The sequence below is a fragment of the Vespa mandarinia genome, chromosome 20 (genome assembly GCF_050613455.1).
Source record: "Vespa mandarinia isolate Hongniang chromosome 20, ASM5061345v1, whole genome shotgun sequence".
Classification (NCBI taxonomy): Eukaryota; Metazoa; Arthropoda; class Insecta; order Hymenoptera; family Vespidae; genus Vespa; species Vespa mandarinia.
The window spans coordinates 997,501-1,021,001 of record NC_140829.1 but is presented as its reverse complement, the minus strand read 5'-3'; the positions used below and the strand labels follow the sequence as shown (position 1 = coordinate 1,021,001).

The following is a 23,501-nucleotide window of genomic DNA, read 5'->3' as shown; positions in this document are numbered from 1 at the left end:
ATACATATACATATATAGATATGATTTATAACGTCGACGATTGTTTCTCTCATTCGTCCTTATACAATTTTATTTTTGTTTCATTTTTTTTTCTCTCTCTCTCTCTCTCTCTCTCTCTCTCTTTTTTCTCTTCCTCTTTTTATCTTCTTTTTTTTAAGGATCGATGAAGGCTCTCACTGTGTTTTAATCGTGAGAACGGAAGCTAAGAAGATTTCTTTTTTGTATTGATGTTGTAAGTTGTTACTCGCGAGAGTAATTGATTAATCCTAAAACATTCAGGATCGTACATACTACTGTTCGTACGAACAAAAAAGCTATAAGGATTAATCGAACAACTTTTTTGTTGTTGCGAAACGTCTCGTTTGTTTAATACGATTTATTACTATCGGAAATTTTATTAATCTTCGATTCTCACAATATTATTATTATTATTATTATTATTATTATTATTATTATTATTATTATTATTATTATTATTATTATTATTATTATCTTAGGTTTTACGTAAGGCATCATCAAGTTTACCGTACGTTATGATAACTGTCAGTAGAAAAAGATATTAAAAAAAGGAGAAATTCGGTGAGATATCTCTCTCTCACCTGTTTCACAGTAGGTCATGGCAATTTTTCATCTTATCGTATAGTTAATGCTTTTGCATGTTCGTCAACGATTCTCCTTGCTAGACTAGACGACCGTTACTTCGATATAACGAAAACAGTTACCTTTATCTAAAGACTTCGAAGTAGTATCGAAAGCATCCACCGAATCTAGTATGAAGTTATATACTATATACATAGATGCACGAACACGTGGAAGAAACGACGGTGCTTCTCTATTTACGTGAATGATCATTTCTCGACGTATGTACATATGTACGACCTAAATCCAATCTGTACATGTACGTAGATTCCTGAACGTGTCAAGCCCATATCCTTTCGTATATATATATATATATATAAGTATGTATGCCAGTTCTAAGACGTTGGAGAAGTCTTATGGATCGTGCATGTGACTAGAAACGTCCAATGACATTATTTTACTAGATCAGTTATCCGCCATTGTGTATTAGACTTCAAATCGTATTTATTACAATTTCGATAATAGTAATAAATTATTTAACTTAAATTTATTTATTACAATTTGGATAATTTCAATGAATTCTTCTGTTAAAATAATTATTACATTAATAATGTTAACTAGATATATCGTTTTCTTCTACGTCATATGGATCTTCTTTCCCACGGTTAAACAAAGTTCAATAATGTAGATAAGGATTTCGTTTTCTAGGGATTCGTTCGATGTAGTAACATCGTTCGCAAGTGTTCGAAGTGGAATCCACGAGAGAAGAAAAAAGTATAGAGGATGATGGGGATCGGTATTAGCCCCGTAACGCAAACGAAAGAAAGGTGCACTCGTCTTGGGATTTTCGATGATCTAGATCTGGGTAGCACCAGGAAGCCAGGACCGAAGGCAAAATTACCGGTGCCCATGAAGGAAGGAGGCCTCGTTCGCTTGCCTCGAGAGGTCAGAGGGCGATAGCGGTACCTTCTTCTTCACCGAGGAAGGCCTCATCCTCCTTCGTCCTACCACCTATCAAGCTGATATGTATTGCACGCTCCAGTACAAACGTTCCTTGCCGATGCGCGCGCACAGGAACACACACACACACACATACACACACACATACGTATATACATATACACGAGTGAAGCACAGGTAAAGTAGAGCCTACGAGAATAGAACATGGCTCGTATCGAAAGGTTCGAGTGTTCGTGCGAGGAATACCTAAGGATGGCCGGCGGCGATTACGCGCGGCCAACTGAGTTCTATGACAGTAGAAACGAAAGAGGGATATGCGGAGGATGGGAGAGAAAGGAGGACGAAGAATAAGAGGGATAGAAAGAGAGAGAGAGAGAGAGAGAGAGAGAGAGTAAAGGAAGGATATTAGAAGGTGCTCTCCCGCAGCGCTAGACGAAATTTGTCAAGTAACCGGTGGATCCTAATTTGTTCTCGTGCATGTCTAGAACATGATGGAAGCCATAGGTGGCTTGGTTGATTGTTTCGCTAGACGATGAGTTTATGTCTATCTCTTTAACGTTCCTGTTCTTAATGACGTTATAGCTAGACGATTGGTAAACATACACGGTAAGCAATCTTTCCTTTCTTTTTTTTGTATTAAGATTTTTGTATTTAACGCTGACTACTGTTATCAATATGTATACTTATAGCGGACATTAGTTATTGCGAAGAAAGGTCACGAAGAAAGGAAAGCTTTCTTGTAATAGAATTTATTAAAATGGCTTTGTTGATTTTAAAGGTCGTTCCTTTCAATGAGTCACGAGTTACGATAAAAATGATTCATGATTAATAAATTCAGTCTAAATATGAATTTGACTATAGACATAATACTGTAAAAAGTAATAATAATTACATTACATAAATAGATTTTTAATTTGGTTACAGTGGTCCAAAGTGCGTTGTAAGATATTCACGAATGACGTCAGGGATATCGGCAGAATAAATGACGATGGACAGTTTTAAAAAGTCGAAGAAATCGCGTGGGTACCAAAATCTATCATCATATTCACGAACGAAGCTTCTTTCTTATTAAACATGAAGAGAGAGAGAGAGAGAGAGAGAGAGAGAGAGAAAGAAACTACGACGATGTGTAGGTAGGTGTACTAATTACAAAGCGATGAAGATGGCTCTGGCAAATAGTATTTGTATTCACCTCCGGTACGGTTAATTGTACCCGAAGCGGTGTACTTTGATCCGCAGAGGCCATGCATCGGACCACGGATGCATCGTGATTGCGTGGAGAGATAGTATTTTCCTGGGATATACGGTTATCAAAGAGTAGAGAGTATGATTTCTCTTTGCCTCGAGACAGAAACCGTAACTATATATGGGCTTAATACACGGCAGATGGCTGAGACAAAGTAAATTGTCCCGGCACGTTATTAGTGCAAGATTGATGCGCGTATCGAGTCTTCCTTAATAGAATTAACCGTGGTGCATATGTTCCGTTAGGGAATTCTGTGGTTCCACATTGTCATTTGATATAATCTGAGAAAGAACAATGACCATATTACGTTGCCAATTTTATCATATTTTTACATATCTATATGAAAGTGTTATTGATTATATATAAACAAATGTACGCTTCTTTGTATATTACGTGTTTCTTAAAAGTGTGAACCGACAAAAGAGAATAATAGTTTCAGGTGCTTATTTCGATGTGTCAGAACTTAAGAGAATTAATGACTCGTCGTTGTTCATCTTTGACGACAGCTCAGCTTGCAGTTAAACATGGCCAGGTAATTGCGTTAGAGTTGACATTTATTTTACGATGGTTTTTAACGATGGTTAACCTGAACGTAACAATCGCTTTCGTTGGAATCGTCAAAGGGTATTACTTGTAAAATAAACGACGACTGTGCGTTTCAAGGTCTCTATCCTCTTTCAACCGGAGAGACCAATGAGTATTGATAATTTTTCGTGCCATAAATTAAATCTTTAGTTCAATGTTTTCTATCGTGTAAGAATATCTCATTGAAACCTTTTAAAATGTTAAAAATTTTCTTTTTTTTTTTTTTAATTTAATTCTCGCGTTAAAGAAGACGAAGGATAATCGTCGTCACGAGATCATTGCCGCTGTACATTTTGTAGAAGCAGTAAAGTGCCGTAGGTAGACGTGAGAATATTTTAGCAAGCAAAGACACTCGCTAAATCCTCGAACGTTTTAAGAAGTCGCTTGGTAAATTTCGTCGTTTATTTCAATTGCTTCGGAGAACTTCCTTCGCAGAGCGACGTTTTTCATTTTGTTTCGCGTAACGCCTGCTTACTTTTGCTTACTTCGAAAATAACTATCGAGAAAGAGAGAAAGAGAGAGAGAGAAAGAGAAAGAATGAGAAGGATCAGTGTCGGGAACAGCGATCGTTATTTAACAGCGGCGACGACAGAAGTGTTGAGCGAGTTGCGAGGATTTCCGACGCTAAATCGAAAAGGAGTCATTAAGAAGAGATCAGCTCTGGTAATGCGGGATATATGAGCTTTCGAGGAATGATCGTACGCATAATTTTTCTCGCATTAATGCGATATTGGTATGATGACTATGCTCTTTGGCAGCTAATCCAAGATAGGATTACACATAACAAAGGATTTTAAAGATCATGGACTAGTCATAGTTATCCTGATGCACTTGGAAAGTGATCTGGGAAGTTTCAGAGTTAGAATACAGGAAGAAATAAAAAGAGAATGAAATTATTCTGCTACCTGAGCTTGATGCGTAATGGTGATAAGAGAGAGAGAGAGAAAAAAAAAGAAAACTTATACGCAACAAGTTTAAACAGAGTGAATAGAGAAAAACATTTAATGAATAAAAATTTAAATAAAATGACGAATTTAGTAGAAGAGGAAGAAAGAGAGAGAGAGAGAGAGAGAGAGAGAAAGAAAGAAACTGAGGAGAGACCACTGTACGAAATCACCGGGAAAGATTTAAACGGGCAACAAGTATATTTAGAATGCAGAAACCGGCTCCATGGTGGAGAAAGAGAGAGAGAGAGAGAGAGAGAGAGAGAGAGAAAAAGAGAGAGATATCGAGAGAAGACGCGTTTTGCGCGAAGGCTCGAGGATCGCACATAACTTTCCCCTTGCCCGATCGTCCGATCTTTGTGGGCGCTTGCTCTCTCTTTCTCTTTCTCTCTCTCTCTCTCTCTCTCTCTCTCTCTCTCTCTCTCTATTTCTTTCTCTCTCGTGTAGGATTCTAGAATCGCTGAGACTTGTGTATTATATCTCTTATATACGTACATACATACATAATATATATATATATATATATATATATATATATGTGTATATATATATATACACACACGCTTTTATATTCACATAGGTTTAACACGAAGATACGGTGGTACGCGTTCGAGCGCTCCCTCGCGTACTCGACTATTAAATCGCGTAAGCTATCGGGGGAAAGGTCGTTAGCAGAAACCATAAGAGCCACACGGTGCGAGACAACCTGGATGAATCTTCGAGAACCGGGTTAGATGCGACTCGTGCGCTCGCGCGCGCACGCGCATCGACTTCTTTCTTGCTTTTATCGTGGTAACAGAATAAGAAAGGAGAAAAAAAAAGAAGAGGAGGAGGAGGAGGAGGAAGAGGAGGAAGAAGAAGAAGAAGAAGAAGAAGAACAAGGTAGTTTGCTTGAGAGAAAACGGCTGAGAGCACCCACTTCTACAGAGTTCTAAAACACTTTAGAGAAGACTGAAAGCAGTCGTAAGGGATACGACGGACTATCTTCGAGAAGCAACGCGCTTCGAACCTCGCGAATACCTACCTCTCGGACAACGCAGAAATCTTCTCTCCATTAGAGAAACTATAATGTTGGAACACGCTCGAACGTGTCCTAAGTTACTTTCGGTTGAAAGTTCTCGGACGCTTACTTACTCTTCGATACTCGATGTTTAAAATGTCTGTTAACTGATATCGCAAATATACTATAGTACGTTTTATCTATGTATGTACGTATTATATATCTATATTGTAATAATTTAATGTTAAACGACCGATCCCTATCGCATTTGAGTTTTCAAATCATTCGTGAAAGATATGAAAATGATATTTAAATTTCTTCACATACTCGATCCTTCGGTAGTCGGTTGTTAATTCACTTTTAATCGTCTCGCGTATATATCTATAATATATACCTTTATAGAGATCAGATGTGCCTACCGTTATATAACTCGTATTTATGCACTATAAATAATAATAATCAACAAGTTTCTCGTTTGCTTCTCGCTATACTCATTAGCTTATCGACTTACGTAAATAATTAGATGTATTTAAATTATGAAAATGGGTGCGTTACGGTCACGCGTGCATTATGATTATATTTGCATATGATCTTCGTACTTCCTATAATATATCAGTCATGTTGTTCTAATTTACAAAAAAAAAAAAAAAAAAAAAAAAAAAAATCTTTTTATAAATTTCTAAGTAATTCTAACTAAAAAAATGTCCTTTTCAGTTTCACAATAACGAAAGTCATCGTGCCTTTTATTGATTATATTTGCTAATTACATATTTAAAAATGTATGAAACGATTAGACTGAATTATTTTCAAGATATTTAGGTATCTTAATTTAAAAAAAGTCGTCCTCTGTATATATATATTTGTATATATATATACGGACACACACACACATAGGTTTAACTTTGTTATGTATACATTTATCTTTGTTCATTGATCTTGTTTTAAGTTGGGAACAGAGTCTTTCTTTGATAATGTAAGTCTTATGGAAAGAGCAGGAGGATTCCGTCAGTAGCGAAGTATAGTGCCGTGTCACGATTACGTTTGCCATGGCGTAGAGAGCGTCCACGGTTGGACCTTAGGGTGGGGTCAAGCTTAGGTTGCGCAACTCTTGGCTATATTGCGCGTCGGTGCTGCCTTCCACACGATTGCCACTTTAAGTGCGCCATAATGGCAGTGGGCCCGCCAAGAAGAAGGCGATCTTAAGAAACGACTCACGATGCCTCCTCACTGAGGCCCTCGTCCGTTCGTTCGTTCGTTCGTTCGTTCGTTCGTTCGTTCGTTTCTTCCATCCGTCCGTCTCGGTTTTACTTGCTACGCTCTCGCTCGCTCGTTCGGCTCGACTTCGGGTCTACGTCGTAGGCCCCCGCGGATGCGGATCGCCGTTGGGCCTTTCACTGGGGCCCTGCGGGCTTACGGGTCGCGACCTCGCCGCGGTCCACTCCCTCTTTTCTCTTTCCCTTTGCCTCTCTTCTCCCTTCTTCTTCTTTTTCTTCAAACATTTTTACCTCCCTTCTCTTCTACTTCTTCTTCTTCTTCTTCTTCTTCTTCTTCTTCTTCTTCTTACTTTTGTGTTTCACCTAACCCGGTTCTTCTTTGCTCGCTCCATCTTTACTACCACTATTCCTACTCTTCTTCTTTTTCTCACTTTCACATCTAGAGATTCTCGTTACGCTTAAGCAATCTAGATACCGGAAACTTGTACTTCAAACTATAGAATTTGTTAAATCTCCTACGAGCTTAGTTTCCGGGAGTATTTTTTCAAATCATTAATTAATTCGAATAACTAATTAAATATCTTACTTGTTGTTTGCTCTTTCACGGACGAGTGATGATACCAAGGGGGGAGAAAAAAAAGGAAAATAAACTTTTATTGTATAGAACAGCGCCGATATTGACCGGAGAGATTATGTTCCTTTTTGCTTTCTCTTTTTTTTTCTTTTTTTTTTTGTGCACGAAAACGACCACGATCCATTCGTTCGAAGGTACTGTTCTTGGTAAAGTCGAGGGGCCCTGGACATTGAAGGATACGGCTCTGATCGAACGATAATTGGATAGATTACGCGGAACCTCCTCCAACCCCGATAGCATCGTCTTTTGTGCGCCCCGTTTTATGTGTTACACAACCGACGGTCCACTAACACCGTATTCGATTACGATACCTTCACGGATAAAATGAGTATTATCGATGTGCCCGTAGAATGTCTGATTTTCTCTATATTTAATCCGTTAATGAAAGGAGCGTGAAGGAAACGTGAGACAGTAATCGAAGTACTTATTGAATCTGTAACATACATTCACACGGTCATCATAAAAAGTTCTCTTCAGAAACAGCTTTCTCGCGAATCACTTTCTTGCTAATTTCTTCTTTTAAATTAATAGATATTGTAACATTAATGCAGGCACAAGTAACTTTTTTTTTTCTACGTTAACGAATTAAATATATACATATATACTTTCTAATAATTGCTTGCTATTAGACTTATAATCAAATTGATATTAAATGCTGTATATAATAATATTAATCGTAGGCCACATCATATCTCAGGAAGAAAATTTTATTCACCGAAAGAAGAACGATGCTAAAGATCATTGAAATTAATAAATTTGGATTTGTTTTTAACTGTAGATGATCGATTCATTGATTGGATCTCGCATTGTGAAGCGATACGGGTAACAAATATTTCTTCTAATTACATGTTATACGAAGGTAGTAACGAATGGGTATCAAGCGGTATAATAAGAATGATGGTGATAATTACAAGGTACATATACGATGTTCGATGGGCCATGCGTATTTAATAACCGATCAATCGATCGAAGAGATCTCTTTCACTACCGGTAGTATAGGGCGCCGCCTTGCGTTACAATAAACGCCTCGTAAAAAATAAAGAAGAATGATTGATTCACGATAGCGTTTCGACGCGTGGCAATCAAGGAGTCGTACACTATCGATGAAGAAGGCGTACTCGATGCGTTGCCTTTCATACGAACTTGCTTTTCTTCGTTAGAGACGTTATACGTCTTGATTTAAATCGAAAAAAAAAATTTTTATTTTTGTACATTATAAATAGGTATATATGTATATATATATATATATATATGTGTGTGTGTGTGTGCGTGTGTGTACGTGTATGTATAAAAGTATATATAAAAAGATAGATATATATGTATATATCAAAATCGATCTCGAACATATAAAACTCGGTTGATGGGTTAAAAGCATCGACAGCGTTCAGGTTTCATTCACGGTGGCCCCCATAGTAGTAGCTGTGGGAAAATGATCCATCGACAAAAGAATCCTGACGACACTATAAAAAGCGTTAAATTCATGATTAGACGCGGATTCGCGCATGCCCTTGCTCGTGCCTTGTGCCTCTTAGTTCCTCCTATCTTTCTCTCTCCGTTTCACTTTTCTTCTCTACCTCTCATAGTCTTTTCTTCTAAGACATTACGATTTCTCGCCATACAACCAACAGGACGTTCTCGCCTTCGTCTCTCTTTTCCTATCTCTCTCTCTCTCTCTCTCTTTTTCTTTCTCTCTCTCTCTCTCTCCCTCCCTTTTTCTTGAGCGACCTAACAACATCAATGCGACCAACTGAAATTCCAAGTGGACGATTCCGGTCTCACGGCACGAGCTGGACTTCCGTTAACGCTATATCAAAGAAAGATAAAAAGAAAAAAGAAAGAAAAAGAAAAAGAAAATAAAAAGGAAAGAAACACGACACGATCTAGAAACGATTTCCTACTTCGACGTATATACACCGTGTCGTAAGTCAAAGCGTGACGATTTTCTGAGCTATTGCTTTGACGTTTGCCGAGAGAATTTATATAGGGAAGGGTAATTCGTCGGACATGCTTTGAAATTAATCCGGCGATGATCATTCCGTGAAAACGAATATCGCGATTGGAATGAGAGTGAGGGGCCATCATTCTTAGATCAAATAATATATTATTAAGAAGGACTGAAACTAATTTATCATCGTTAATTTCCAGGTGGTCAGTTTCTACATGGTTTCTTTAACTCGAGGAAGACGTCGTACTGATCTGTTCAACGATTCCCAAGATACAAGCTAGAATCTTCTTAGATGGAAAAGAATATCAAGTGGCATGCAAATCGCGTAAGACCGTAATAAGGATACATAATGCTACGGGCGTATAGAATTCTTTTTCGTATTCGTACTCGTTGCTCGTTACGAGATAGAAGAAGAGGCGCCAAGCAGTAATGTCGTAGAAAGAACGATTATGACACCGATGACGACGACGACGACGACGACGACGACGATGGCGGCTATGTGACTCCCTGCTTTTCGTCTCAGAAATTTATTGCTCCGAGTTGTTGCGATGCGCGCAAGTAGCACCTACAGGAGAGCAGGTAAGAAATAAGAAAGAGAGAGGAAGATAAAGCGACATGGTAGAAAAAGGTAAAAAGAGTATGAGATAGATATATATATATATATATATATATATATATATATATATATATAAAGAGTGAGCGAGCACGTAGCGTGACCTAACGCGTGACAAATTCGTCGTGTCACGCCGACTCACGTGCTTTGAGAATACTGGACCACCTTGTAATGATATGTAAGCTGTTGTTATTCGATCGGTACAACAATGAAATATCTTTTTAGCTTGATTCAATGTCGATACCAGTCTATATTATTATTCTACGATAGTACCAATCGACTTGCACAGTATACGAGGGAACAGTTCTAAGGATAAATCTTATTGTCAGTCCGTACCTTGGTACTACCATCTCGTGTTCTTCTCGCCCGTATTGAAAAGACTTTCGCACGATCGGAATCTACGCTTGGCAACTTGGCGCAATATCGGAACCAGTTCTACCGTCTAAGCGAGTACTTAAGTGCGAATATAATCCATTTAGATAGAAGCGTGTTTCTCTCTCTCTCTCTCTCTCTCTCTCTCTCTCTCTCTCGTTCTCTTTATCTCTGTCTTTTTTCTTTTTTTTTTCTTTTCATTCATCGTTTTTTTGTTTTTTTTTAATTTTTATTTGTTCTTTTTACGAGTCTGCACGAAGCTCTACGTATGTATATTATCGGTCTCTTTGCCGCGTGATCCTACGAGTAGAGCGAGGTGGCGTTAAAGGTATTCATGTTTCATCGACTCACGTATGAAATCAAGCGAAGCTGCGGGTCTCGTGAGTAGCGATGGATGGTGTGGCGAACAAGCCTGGGGTTGAGACTACCCAGGGACGTACAAGATCGATACATCATGGTGACCCAGCGGGTGGAGGCCAGATAGGATCTCGGTAACCTCGAATAGACTCGCACGCATTTCGTCCGAATCAGCCTTCTCTCTTTCTCTTGCGTCATTATATTCTTATTGATCTATTTTCTTCTTATTCTTTTTTCTTTTTCCTTTTCTCTTCTTCTCCTTTTTTTTTTTTTTGTCGATTTTTAGACAATATCTACAGATGGTGTATCATCGACGTAATGCCCAAGAGAATTTCGTCTATTTACTTACGTAAGGCAAAAGTGGATTATTAATTGTACGATTATTATTAACTTTTTTTCTTTCTTTTTTATTGTTTTTATTTTTTTTTTTATTTTTCCTTTTTTTCATCAATTCCAGGAAAAAGTAATAGGAAATTATTTTCGTATGAAAGAATATAGTGTATTGAACGTTTGAAAAGGTGAGAAAATTGATATTTATTATTTTCTATTTTATTCGTGGAAAGATATAAAATTTTAAGATTTTTAGTTCTTCATTCGTGGATCAGCACATCTATTACGTTTTAAATGCAGTCTCGTTACACCAACCGTGTTAATTTCTTCGTGGAAATTGTGTGGGTACTTAACATCCTCTGGGACACGTCGCACCATTGTACGAGAATGCGATTCTTAGTACGCGTTTCGAAATTCTCAGTGATTGTCGTCGTTCATGTGTGTTCGCCGTAGCCATAACCAACGCCTTTACCTTTACGGTTACTTACCTTCGAAGATCTTTGCGAAAATTACACGCGTTGTCGTGGTTACTCATATTTCAGATGATCGACGTCGATACTTTGTTATTTTACTAACCGATTTCTAAGTAATTTTCATTTATCTTTTTTATTTATTTGCCTTTATGTCATAATTACCATACACATAGTGAATAGAAAAGTTGGCTACATTTCTGATCTATGATCTATATTTTGCAATTATTTGCAAGGTCCTTATCTCTCTCTCTCTCTCTCTGTCTTTTTCTTTCATAACGTAATTTTAAATCTTGCTTTTTATACAGTATTCTTATCTCGTGAGAAATCTGTTGTATCGAGCCCTTAAAAAAGAAAAAAAAAGCACAAAAAAAACAAAAAAAAAAAAAAAAAAAGAAAAAAAAAAGAAATTACAGACCTAAATCAATTTCTTCGTCCGTTCGCGACCAGTTCTCTCTTTCTGTCTTTCTTGGTAGAAAAGTTGCAACAACCATTGGAACGTTCTCTGTCTCGAACGGACAATTACGGATATCGATCGGCGGGGTCACGCCTACGATCGCCCTCGTTACAAAATCATCGATCGGAAAGATTAACAAAGAGTTCGGACGAACAGCAACGTCTCTCTTTCTATCTTTTGATCTTCCTTTCGGTTCGTGTAGAATCGCTTTCTTCGTTAGAAACGATCGATGTTGGTTAGGAACCGATAGTACATCGATAGGAAAAGAGAAACTCATGGAATGGGTTACGAATTAGTATTAGATGTTTAGATTTATGATGGACGATAATTAATATTTTATATTTTCACATTATATCGATATTATATTTTAAATATCCATTTAATATGTAATATTTATTCTTTCAAATTTTCATCATTCATTTTGGTTGAAAATTTATCGTTAGGACAGACCATTTGTAAAATACGTATTGTATCGTGTAGACTGATACAGTTTCGCTTTTAAAATACTCTTTTCTGGTCTCAGTTCGTCCTCATTACGGAGGAAGCCTCTCGCATTCTCTGTTCAACGACACTGTTCGCCCTTTAACCTTTCCTGCGACGCGATTGGTCTTGAACAATGCGAAGGGTAGACGTGGCTCATTACACGACACTATCGCGTTTTATTCCACTCCCCGTTAATGAGCGGACGTTCCTGCGTTTCCCGGCTCGATTAATTAGCCTATCTTTCGACGAACTGGACGGACTCTCCTCCGACGTCTTAGGGTAGAGAAACCCGAAACTGGAAAATGAATAAAAGGTCGAAGAAACGGAAGGCCGGGTCCCCCTACCCCTAGACTCCTCCTCCCGCCCTACACACACACACACACACACACACACACCCATCCCTTCTTCACCATTCGAAAAAGAAACAGAGATGGTAAAAGGAAAAGAAGAGAAAGAGATGGAGATGATGAAAAAGAGTAAGAAAAAGGTTCTTTTTTCTTTTTCTTTTTCCTTCTTTTTTGGTCCCCCAGACCACTCGTTGTCGTGCCTTGGTTGTACGCATAATCGGCACCGAATTCGAGAGAATGCGAGACACGTGTATTAATTTCACGGAACGGCTCGTAAAACTCGTGCCTTTACGATTCTAGCGCAGATACGGCGCAACGTTCGTCGGTCGGCAGACTGAATATAGTGAGGGTAGACAGCCAGGTAGGGTACAGGTTGATGTAGGTATAGGTGTAGGTATATATGTGTATGAGATGGTTGTACCAAGGTATAGGCCAACTGAGATAGGGACCACTGATGCGCTTGCCTACGGATCTCTTTCTTTCGATCTCTTTCACGGATATTCCTTATGATCATTTAACCCGTTATAAACTGTATTCTATTTTTGTAAATATTTCATCTATTGGGCGTTACAAAAAATTTAATGATTTTCATGAATATATTCGTTTAAACGTACACGATGTTATATATGCAGCTGTTGGAAAAAAATTTAATTAAATTTTTATATAGAAATGTGATAATTTGGAAAATCAATTTGCTCGATGAAATAAGATAAGTAAGAAAAGGTCTTCGAAGGAAATTTGTATTCTCGGAAATTGGTATTTGTTGGACATACAAAAAAAATATCGCGAATAAAGGAGTTTTCCTTTTGTATGCGTGATAAGAGATGTGAGATAACGTTCAAATTGGATTGATTATTTTAATACGATCGAGTTGTTCGTGTATTTTGGCTTACAAGCGATGCCAAGGAAAGAGAGATAAAGAGTTTTGGCGGTGAGGAACGAAGGAAATAAGTAGGAACGGAGATCGGAGAAGACAGAGATAGGAGTTGGAACGCGCGACGAGAGACATTGCAAGATATCCGCTGCTACAGAAGCGTTTTCTCCCTTTTTCTTTGTTTCTATCTCTCTTTATCTCTCCTTAATTTGCAGGTATATTCTGGCAAGATGCAAGTAGGACAAAATTTGCGACGAGGGAATAACTCGTGCTTTTAATTATCCTTGCGCGACATTATAGTACGTAATATATATACGTATGTATGTATGCATGTACGTACATATATATGTATGTACTTACGTACGTATGTATGTACATACGAAGATATGCTTATAAGAAGGTTCACTAAAGCCTCTTAAAGATTTGAAATGTTCTTCCCGCCTTTCGTGATCTTCACTCTCGTTTATTCTGTATCATATGAAAACGTCTTTATTTAACCGTCAGAGCGAAACGAACTTGTCCGTTTCGTTCGTTAAAAAGAGTTCGTTAAAAGTTACATTTTATTAAATTTCGTAGAGGTTTCTCACGGTTTTATATCTTCATACATACGTTGTACCCGGGGAATCCAAGGAACAAGACGATCGGTAAGATAAAAGGTTTATCGTCGAATAAAATTTGCGAGATAACTTGGCAAATCATTAGATGGCTCCGGGTTCAAGTAATTGCTGTTAATAATCGTCGCATTTCGTTCGTCATTAGTCTCTGAAGAAATTAAAGGAGAAATTATAATTAATAATAATTAATCCCGCGTGATAAAATTTTTCAATAATTTGTACAATTTTTAAATTGATTCCACCATCAGCTCCTCATATTTTCCGTCTCTCTTTATCTATCTATCTATAGATATATCCGTCCATCCATCTATTCATTTCTCTTTCTCTCTCTCTCTCTCTCTCTCTCTCTCTCTCTCTCTCTCTCTCTCTCTCTCTCTCTCTCTCTCTCTCTCTCACTCTTACATAGTAGAGTGTGTACGATCTTTGTTACGCCGATTTTATGAGCAACTTTCCGTGTCGGTGATCGGTGTTTTGTAAATAAGTGCGCGCTTTGCGAGGCTTTTCGCACGCCGTTCTTTACGACGCCAATTACTTGACGAGAGATCGTTGAGAGAGAGAGAAAGAGAGAGAGAGATAGAGAGAGAACGCTTACCAAGTACCGACCGGCAGGAAGTTCCGTTAGTTCGAGGAGCGATCTTCGACTCTCTCAAGCATCGACTTGCCCTCGAAATCGAATCGACGTGGCGTCGACGAAAAGCACTGCCACGTCTTTCATGGATTCCTTTCAGTCTACGGTAGCATCTATCTATCTGTGTATATATGTATGTATGTATGTATGTATGTATATATGTATATATGTATATATTTGTACGTTGCTCATATGTACGTGTGTAGAAACGCATCCATATGTATATATATTTCTGAGATGTGCATATAGGCGAAAAATTAACAACATTATTGCAGAGAATTATTTTTTCATTGGCACGCTGCTCCCTCTTCATCTTTCTTTTCTTGGAAAGTTTAATGCCTTAAGGATTTGAGTCACGTCAGAAAATCTCAGATGAACGACGATATCTCCTATATCGAATGGAAAGAAATCCAAGAGAGCTCGGTCGGTTCGTGTCTCACGATTCGTCACCGCGATGCCTCGCGAATCCTTTTGGATCCTTTGATATCGTCTCGATCTAATCGTCGCCTCATTAACGATCCATGGACGTTAGTCCAGAGTGTGTGTAATATCGTCGTAGCAGTGGTTCTCTTTTACGTTTCAAGATTTTCAAAGATCGATCGTATCGATCGTATCGATCTTTGAAAATCAATGATATGTATATATATATATATATATATGTATCGATGGATTAAATCGGATTAAAACATTTTTTTCTCTTTCTTATTCTTATCGTAGATATCGTTAATAATGTTATTAAATATACGAATATTTTTGTTTTAATTTTAAGAAAGATTATGGAAGAAATATTCGATGAACAAAAGGATAAAGAAATATTTGATCATCGTTTGACGCTTTTAAACTCTACCATGATGCGATTAGGAGGGGAAGAACGCATTGGTTAAAAAGAACGAAAGGCTCGATAGTCAAAAATTCGTTTTGAGACAGCGAGCTTATCTCACCGATCAGGGTCCGCCACGAATTATAAGAGAGGAACCTGCCGGCGCAGGATCTCCGTTGGACCACACATCGAACCTCTTGTCTGCAGGTTCAACGCACTCGCTGTAATTACCACAAACGAACGCGAAGCTTCGTCGAGACACACAAGGTATATAAACTCGCGAGCATGGACACGTCCGTGAAGTCACGTTGGCATCGACGAAGGTAAGAGAGATGCTTGATCTTGAGAAAGGAAGAGAAAGAGAGAAAGAGAGAGAGAGAAAGAGAGAAAGAAAGAGAGAGAGAGAGAGAGAGAGAGAGAGAGAGAGAGAGAATGAAAGGGAGAAAAGAGAAGGGATAGAAAATTGGAGAAAAAACTTCTTCGAGATGAAGAAGACGAAGAAGTTTCGAAGGAGATCGTGAGTAGAGCGTATCGATCGATGGGTAATTACGAGTCCTGCGTGAAGTATCCGCGCTTCGAAGGAGCTCGTGCCGACAGGCGTGACCCTCCTCCGTTTCCTCTCTCTCTTTTTCTCTCTCTCTCTCTCTCTCTCTCTCTTTCTCTTTACCCTCATCTTTTCTTCCTCTCCACGCTCTTTGTTCTCACTCGCTTCTATTTTCTCTTCTCGCAGTCTCCTCTCACAATCAACGGTCTGCCAATAACGATACCGAGCACCAATCCCGGCGAATAACGATCGATTCGTTCGTCTTTCAAAATACGATATGGAAAGAGAAAGATAGAAATATCAATGGGCAAAGAATAGAAAAAAGAATTTATTATTACGATTTGAATTCCGTGACAAATTCTTTTTTTCCCGTCGCCCCACTCTCCGCCTAACCTAGCATTTTCTCGATCTTTTTCGATATCGTATGATAGGTTCGATGGTAATGGTAGTGATCGATTTTTCCCCCTCTCTCTCTCTCTCTCTCTCTCTCTCTTTTCTATTTCCTTTTCTTTCTCCTTCGTTTTCTCCTTTACGTTTTCTGTTTATTTTCTTTTTTTTTTCTTTTTTTCTTTCCTTCTCCTTTCCTCTTAGATTTCGAAGTGGCAACTTTATATCCACGATCACGACGACAAAAGAAACGCACGCTCGTTTAATGAGAGAACTCAAAGAGAACTTGTCTCCAGCTTGACGATACTTCGAGCGGCAACATCATCGACCTCCTGGCCACCTTTACGTCCTTCGACGAGTGTGAACGCGCAGGCACCTACGAGATGATTCATGCTCATGCCTATCCACGTGGAAAACGAGGAGAGACGGTGTAAGAGAGGAAGAGAAAGAGAGAGTGAGAGAGAGAGAGAAAGAAAGAGAGAGAGTTTCTTCGTCAGTAGCGTAGTCGAGATACTGAGGTACGATCGGTTGATGGATAGCGAGAAGAAGGGAAGAAGAGAAAGAGAGAGAGAGAGAGAGAGAGAGAGAAAAAGAAAAGGAAAAAGAGATGGAAGGGGTAATCGCTACGCAGCATCCACAGAAGAGATCCTTGGCTAACAGGATTCAAGAAGCAACCGACATCTGGATTCTTAAATACATTATAAATGATACTGCCTTCTGTTATAACGACAGTATTATCGATTATTTTCTTTTGGGATAAGCTCGTGGTTGACCCTGTGGTAATCGCGAATTCTCTTGGAGATTTGTCTCCTTTCCCATAGAAAACTTGTTAATTTTTTTATAACGATCGGATGGGAAAATATCGTTCGTGTAAATGAAATTTTATATTATAATGTTGATTATCTCGGGGAATGTAATAAAAAAAGATCGTTGTACATAAATATATCGTATTGTTGCGAGTAATATGCAAGTAGAACTTAAAAATTATTACAAAGGAATGAAAAGGAGGATGTAATAATTTTCGATCCTTGACTCGTTTGATAATACGATTTATGTTACTACTTATCTAGCGTAATACATTGTTGAAGTTTCTTCAAGTATAAGCAAGGTTTTCTTTGGATAATCGAGCTTCCAGCATCGCGTTACCATCATCGCAAGGGAACCATTTCGAAAATTTATCAACGTTTAACAGTTATTTTGTATTTCGCTTTTGTGTAAGCGGCCCCTCGATCTCTCAGAGCCTTATACGCTTTATTCGTGTAGACTAACAGATCGTTACGGCCGTTTTATTTTACTCTTTTTCATTCTCGCTACCCAGACGCCCATCCCTTTTGTATCTTTTGGAGTCAGATGTCACGGCTTCCCAGTAGAGATCCACGGCTACGCCACTGTCCTTAGCGACCGCATCGCGGTCGTATGTACGTACTCTTACACCAGTTGATCGTGTACTTTAGAATGTCTGTGTGTGTGTGTGTGTGTGTGTGTGTTTGTGTGCGCGCGTGCGCACATTCACATAGAAACATATCCAAGTATGTATGTATCGTATAAAACGTTGTATTCACAAGCACACGTTCGTATTCATCGACGATGAAAAATTTTAAGTGCTCATCCTTTACGAGGCTGCGCTGTAATTAATAATAATAACGATGTAAATCAAGGCTCTTGATGGCAGCGAGGACATCGCTCGACGCAAGATAACGTGGAATCTGGAAATGTATCATAGTCACGAAAATCTTAACGAGTCTCTCGACTACTACCACCACCACCACCACCACGATCATCACCAAAGCCTTACGCCACAAACGTCGCGACACCAACGACTTATCCGACACGGGTTTAACTAGCTTTTGAAAAAGGTCCGACGGCCTTACAGTCTCCGCCTTCTTGGTTCCCTTAAGATTAAAAATCTTTTCAAACTTACGGTCATTAATTAAGACCGAGAGTTTGCACAACGTCGGATATAACGAGTTGTATGTCTTGTCAAAAGTTGAACGCTTTCGTTATTTCTACCTACGAACGTATCACGTATATGTGTGCGCGTATATACGTACGTCTTTATTTATTTACATATACCTTTCTCGCGTATTAAGGTAACCTTTTAGATATTTATTCAATGGACGTATTGAAATAAGAGAACAGTATTGAGAGAGCCTGGAAGGATGATCGTAGGATAAGTCATACTCGAAGATAATCTTCGAAATTGTCGAACAAAAATTTTTAACGTTCTATTATTACGTAGCATTTATACGATCGGACATAGTTAACGTGAATCTGTTTTAATTTAGTTTAAATTAATTTCATTAATCAACGAAACGATACGATCAGTTACTTATCGAAAATGCGTTTTTGACTGAAGGTTAGACAAACGAAAAAAATTCATGATCAATCTTTAACAATCCTGTAAACGTTCGAACGAGAGATGAAGCTTTCAGTTGTACTATGTTAATCGTATTATCATTTATTGCTATGTGCGTTATTTTTCCGCAGTATTGGCAATTATGATTTATTGAAATTCCAGTATTCATTTTTATCAAAGGTAAAGGGCAAAAAAATGATCATATACCGCGAGGATATAGAAGAAAAGGAAAAACTGACGTACTAATCGAGTGGGAGGATCCTTTTGTGAGGGTGAAGAAAAAGAAGAAAAGGATACAGAAGAAGAAGAAGAAGACGAAGAAGAGAACGAATAGAATAAATAATCGTGTAAGCTGGGAGTGCTTCCGACTCTACGATGGGGTCCCCTTGCTACCGAAATTACAGGCCGGTGCTTTTGTCGTTGTTACTGACGCTTTGTAAGATAATTTACACGGCGTGCGTGCGCGACCCGTTCGTGTTACGACGATTTCATCCGTTTCGAATCGAGTCGTTCGGTTTGGATCGTTAACGAACGTTCCATTCGAGAATCTCTTCGCGAGTAGAATAGAATAAAACTAGAGAAAGACCGAAGTGACAAAGATAGATATAAAGGTAGAGATAGTTTCTAAGCTTATGAGAGAGAGGGAGAGAGAGAGAGATAGAGACGGAGATGTGTTAATGGTTCGCTGACGCAACGGTTCTTAGGGACGATTGTTATCGAGCTTGTTCGCGAGTCTCTATTAAGCGGGTCGAGGATATGGCCGCCGGGATATTATCGATCCTCGATCCTCCTTTTCTTATTTCAATGATCGCGAACGAAGATGACGACGTTGCAGATTCCTTCGAGTCGGGAAAATTCTCTTCGACTGGTTTTCTAAAGATAATACTACATTACCAACCTCTTCGAGACCTGGAAAAGCTTGACTTTCCCCAATCAAATCCCAATGCGACGTTCGGATCGCTATACGAGGTCATCGACGATTTCATACTGATACATTTATTCATGAGATTAACGCACTGGCTACGGCTAGTTTTTTTTTCTTTTTTTTTTTTTTTTCGTTTTGAATCGCGACTGGAGAAAAGGACCTGTTCGATCGACATCTCGTTGTCACGAGCCGAAGATTCCGATATATATATATATATCCATATATCTTTCGCGCGAGTAACAGTGAGAAGCACATATTTATGGATAGATTATTCTTTTCAAGTTTAATAAAAGTCAAGTGAAATAAAACGACAAAGTTATATTCTCATCAAATGCCAATATCGTTTCTCACTGCATAACACGGTGTATTATTTGTTAAAAACCATCAACAAGAAAATATGCATTTTGAAAATAATATAATTTGATCGATCCTCCATCGTTTCTTTTATTTGATATATAACTCATTTTCTAGGGAGCTGTCGATCAATGGCCACAACCACATCCGGACTTATTGCCGTTTCTATTCGCTATTGAAATCTCTTCTTCTTATTGAGAATAACAACAACAATAACGACAAGAGTAAAAGTGTTCTTTATACGACGAGAGCTCGTTTTTCTCAATCGAGGATGTATTTAGAAAAAAAAAAGAGAAAACAACAACGACAACAACAAAGCAAGAACAACGTAAGAACAATTTCAGAACGATCATACGATCGGTCAAATCATTCGTACCATAATATTTCTCTAATAATTTTGTTATAATTTTCAGTTAACAAACTTGATAAAACAAAATCGAACTCGTTAAAATGAAAAAGATTAAAAATGGAAAGTATCGGTAATTGTAAAAGAGTTTATTGATTAATTTTGATAAATGTCTGTAAGGATAAGAGAGACATTGGAGGATGACGTATATTGTGCGTCAGGACAGTCAGGGGCGGCCTCGTCTCGTCAAGGGCCCACCGTGCTGCCCGATCGAGGAGGTAACGACCCGCAGGGTCAAACTCGATCGGCAGAGAAGGGACGAGGAGAATGGGTGGGAGAAGAAGCTGTGCAAACTGAGAAAAGGTCCACGCGAACATACATACGTATCGACGTTGAAAAAAGTCGCGAGGGAAACGCGTTGTACGATCCTCGATAGTAAGAGACTGCGAGTAGAGTTGATGGTAGTGGTCGATGGAGAAGGTGATGGAGAAGGACCAAGGAGCTTGGTAAAGAAGAGAGGAAAAGAAAGAGATCTTGCTTCGAGATGCGATCGTCGCTCGCGAACGATCGTCGTCTCCTTCTCGCTGCCTCTGGATCGTTTCTGCAGATGGTGTATGTAGTATACCGCAGTGGTTCTTAACCTTTCTGTGCCCCGTATTTTTCTTTTCTTTTCTTTTCCTTTCCTGTCTTTTTTGTCCTTCATTTCTTTTTTATTTCCCATCACGTACGTATATATAGGCGTTTATTTCAAAGTCATCAGGTTAAAACGATTTTCGCATTTCTTATTAAATAAATTTATCCTTTAAATAGAATAAATCATATAAATGTATCTAATGTAAGAATATTTAGATCAATTCTCTTCGTAATTGTATTGATAAGATTTCTATCGTGATATGACAATAAGATCGTGATACGGTTTCTTCTTCTTTTTTTTTTCTTTTTCTTATTCTCGTGTACATACGTCGATTACTTTGAAAGTTTTCTGGTTGGGATACGAAGGAAAGAGAGAAAGAGAGAGGGGAGAGAGAGAGAGAGAGAGAGAGAGAAAGGGGGGAAAGGAAGGTAGAGAAGAGATTCCGCGTGTAGCTCTTGCGCGTCTCGAGAGATGTCAGAGGATGGGAGAGCAAGGAGGTTGTGAAGCAAGGAAGAGAAGAAGAAGAAGAAGAAGAAGAAGAAGTAGAAGAAGAAGAAGAGGAAGAAGAAGAAGAAGAAGAAGAAGAAGAAGAGGAGGAGGAGAAGAAGAGAGGAAGGGAAGTCAGTCGACGAAGCTAGTCGGTACGGACACAGAACCACGAAGGAAAGAAAGAGAGATCTCGGGAGCCGAAGGAGATGCCAGAGCTCCTCTCCTCCATGGAGAGAAGTGGATGCTGGAGAGGCTCGATGGACCACCTACCGTTCTCTGATCCGATCTCCGTGACGCTCGTCCGTCCGTCCGTTCGTCCGTTTGTTCGTTCGTTCGTTCGTTCGTTCGTTCGTTCGTTCGTTCGTTCATTCGTTCGTTCGTTCGTTCGTTCACTTGCTCGTTTCTTTCTTCCTTCGTACGTCCATTCGTTCATTCGTTCTTTCATTCTTTTTTTTCTCTCTCACTCTCTCTCTCTCTCTCTTTCTTTCTCTCTTCTCCCCCCGTCCCTCCTCTTTCCCCATCTCTTTTAGAATTTCGTCTCGATCCTGCTGTTTCCCATCAATAATGCTTATAATATCTAATTAATCATGAATTATCTAGATCCTCGCCTAAAACGGAGAAAAAGCTGCCAACCTTAACGATACACTCGAGCATGCTTTCGCGTAGGTGGTCCATTTAAAAGAGAGAGAGAGAGAGAGAGAGAGAGAGAGAAAGCGAAATAGTTCACAAGACGATTTTGTAACGTAAACTCAATTGGTACTGTCAGTCGTTATCGATTGCTCGATAAAGAATGATAGTTATATTTCAAATTTGTTAGAGGAAATAATTGATGTATGAATATCTCATTGAAATTTTGTGGATGATTGGATAATAGGAATATAAACTATTTTTCTATTTATATAGATATACATATGTATATAAAAAGTATATATATATATATATATATATGTAATGATAGGAAAATTATTATTATACATAGTAGTTTAGTATGTTTGCTGTCACGTAGAGCTGGTAACAATAAGCACCACGTTTTGACACGACGCGCGTATTATTCGAACGTCTCGTCTATTTGCGGATGAGAAAGAGAGAGAACGAGAGAGGAGGAGAGAGAGAGAAAGAGAGAGAGAGAGAGAGAGAGAGAGAGAGAGAGAGAGAGAGAGAGAGAGAAAGAGAGGAGGCACGTAGGAGGTCGCCTACGCGATATATGATCCTTATTAGACGTCGAGAAACACAAGTAAATCGGCGGGACGCCGAGGCGGAAGGCTTAATGAGTCTTATGCGGAAATAAAAGAGAAGAATTACGTCTAGGTAACAACGAAAGAGTTAAAGCATATCGATAGTAAAAATTTTACAAGTACATCGTCGTTTAATTCTAAACAATTTTACGTATATAGAGTTCCTATGCAGGTATATAAAAATATTTATGTAATTCGCTTTATCCATTAATTTATTTTCTTTTTTTCTTGCCTTTTCTTTCTCATTATTTTCTTTTCTTTTCTTTTCTTTTCTTTTGACGAAGGTCATTGTTTTTATTAGCTCGTTTTTACCGGAATCGAGGCTGAGTTTTAGTGTTGAGTTTAAAGGCAGAGCAAGTCAGTACTTTGGAAAGTTTTTTAAATGGACTATACGGGAGAGCAAGGTATGCATTATGCATTGGTAAGCTAAAGGCATCCACCTGATTTGAGATATCTCTGACATTCCTTTTGATCGAGGAGAGATTAGAAGATAAAAAGTATTAAACGACAAAGCACGGTTCTCTCGGATCCTTCTTGATCTTGCTTTACTTTAAGCCTTTCGCCTCGATGTGTTTCAAAATAAAAATGAACGAAAAATAAGTATTTAAGGTAGAAGAGGAATGATAAAAGACATTTTGGCGGCGTGTCTTATTTCGTTACGAAAAAATGCGTACTTTTTTTCGTTTTGTTTTGCTATTTTTTTCGCTCTCTCTCTCTCTCTCTCTCTCTCTCTCTCTCTCTCTCTCTCTCTCTCTCTCT

At 38.6% G+C, this 23,501-nt stretch overlaps 1 long non-coding RNA gene across 10 annotated transcripts in view; it reads left to right on the top strand.

Annotated features, from left to right (window-relative positions):
• LOC118448337 (uncharacterized) overlaps window positions 1–23,501 on the top strand; it is a 38,804-nt gene that overhangs the window by 1,950 nt on the left and 13,353 nt on the right. For 3 of the 10 annotated variants that reach the window (XR_014983359.1, XR_014983358.1, XR_014983355.1), the window contains exons 2-7: window positions 1,288–2,145; window positions 2,464–3,317; window positions 9,308–9,686; window positions 15,422–15,739; window positions 20,156–20,366; window positions 20,452–20,996. This is a non-coding gene — a long non-coding RNA (uncharacterized LOC118448337). Of the gene's footprint in view, window positions 1–1,287; window positions 2,146–2,463; window positions 3,318–9,307; window positions 9,687–9,877; window positions 10,179–10,675; window positions 10,799–15,421; window positions 15,740–18,476; window positions 18,760–18,921; window positions 19,107–19,169; window positions 19,729–20,155; window positions 20,367–20,451; window positions 20,997–23,501 lie in introns of those variants that run through there. The other 7 variants (XR_014983356.1, XR_014983360.1, XR_014983361.1 and 4 more) reach the window with 7 other exon arrangements.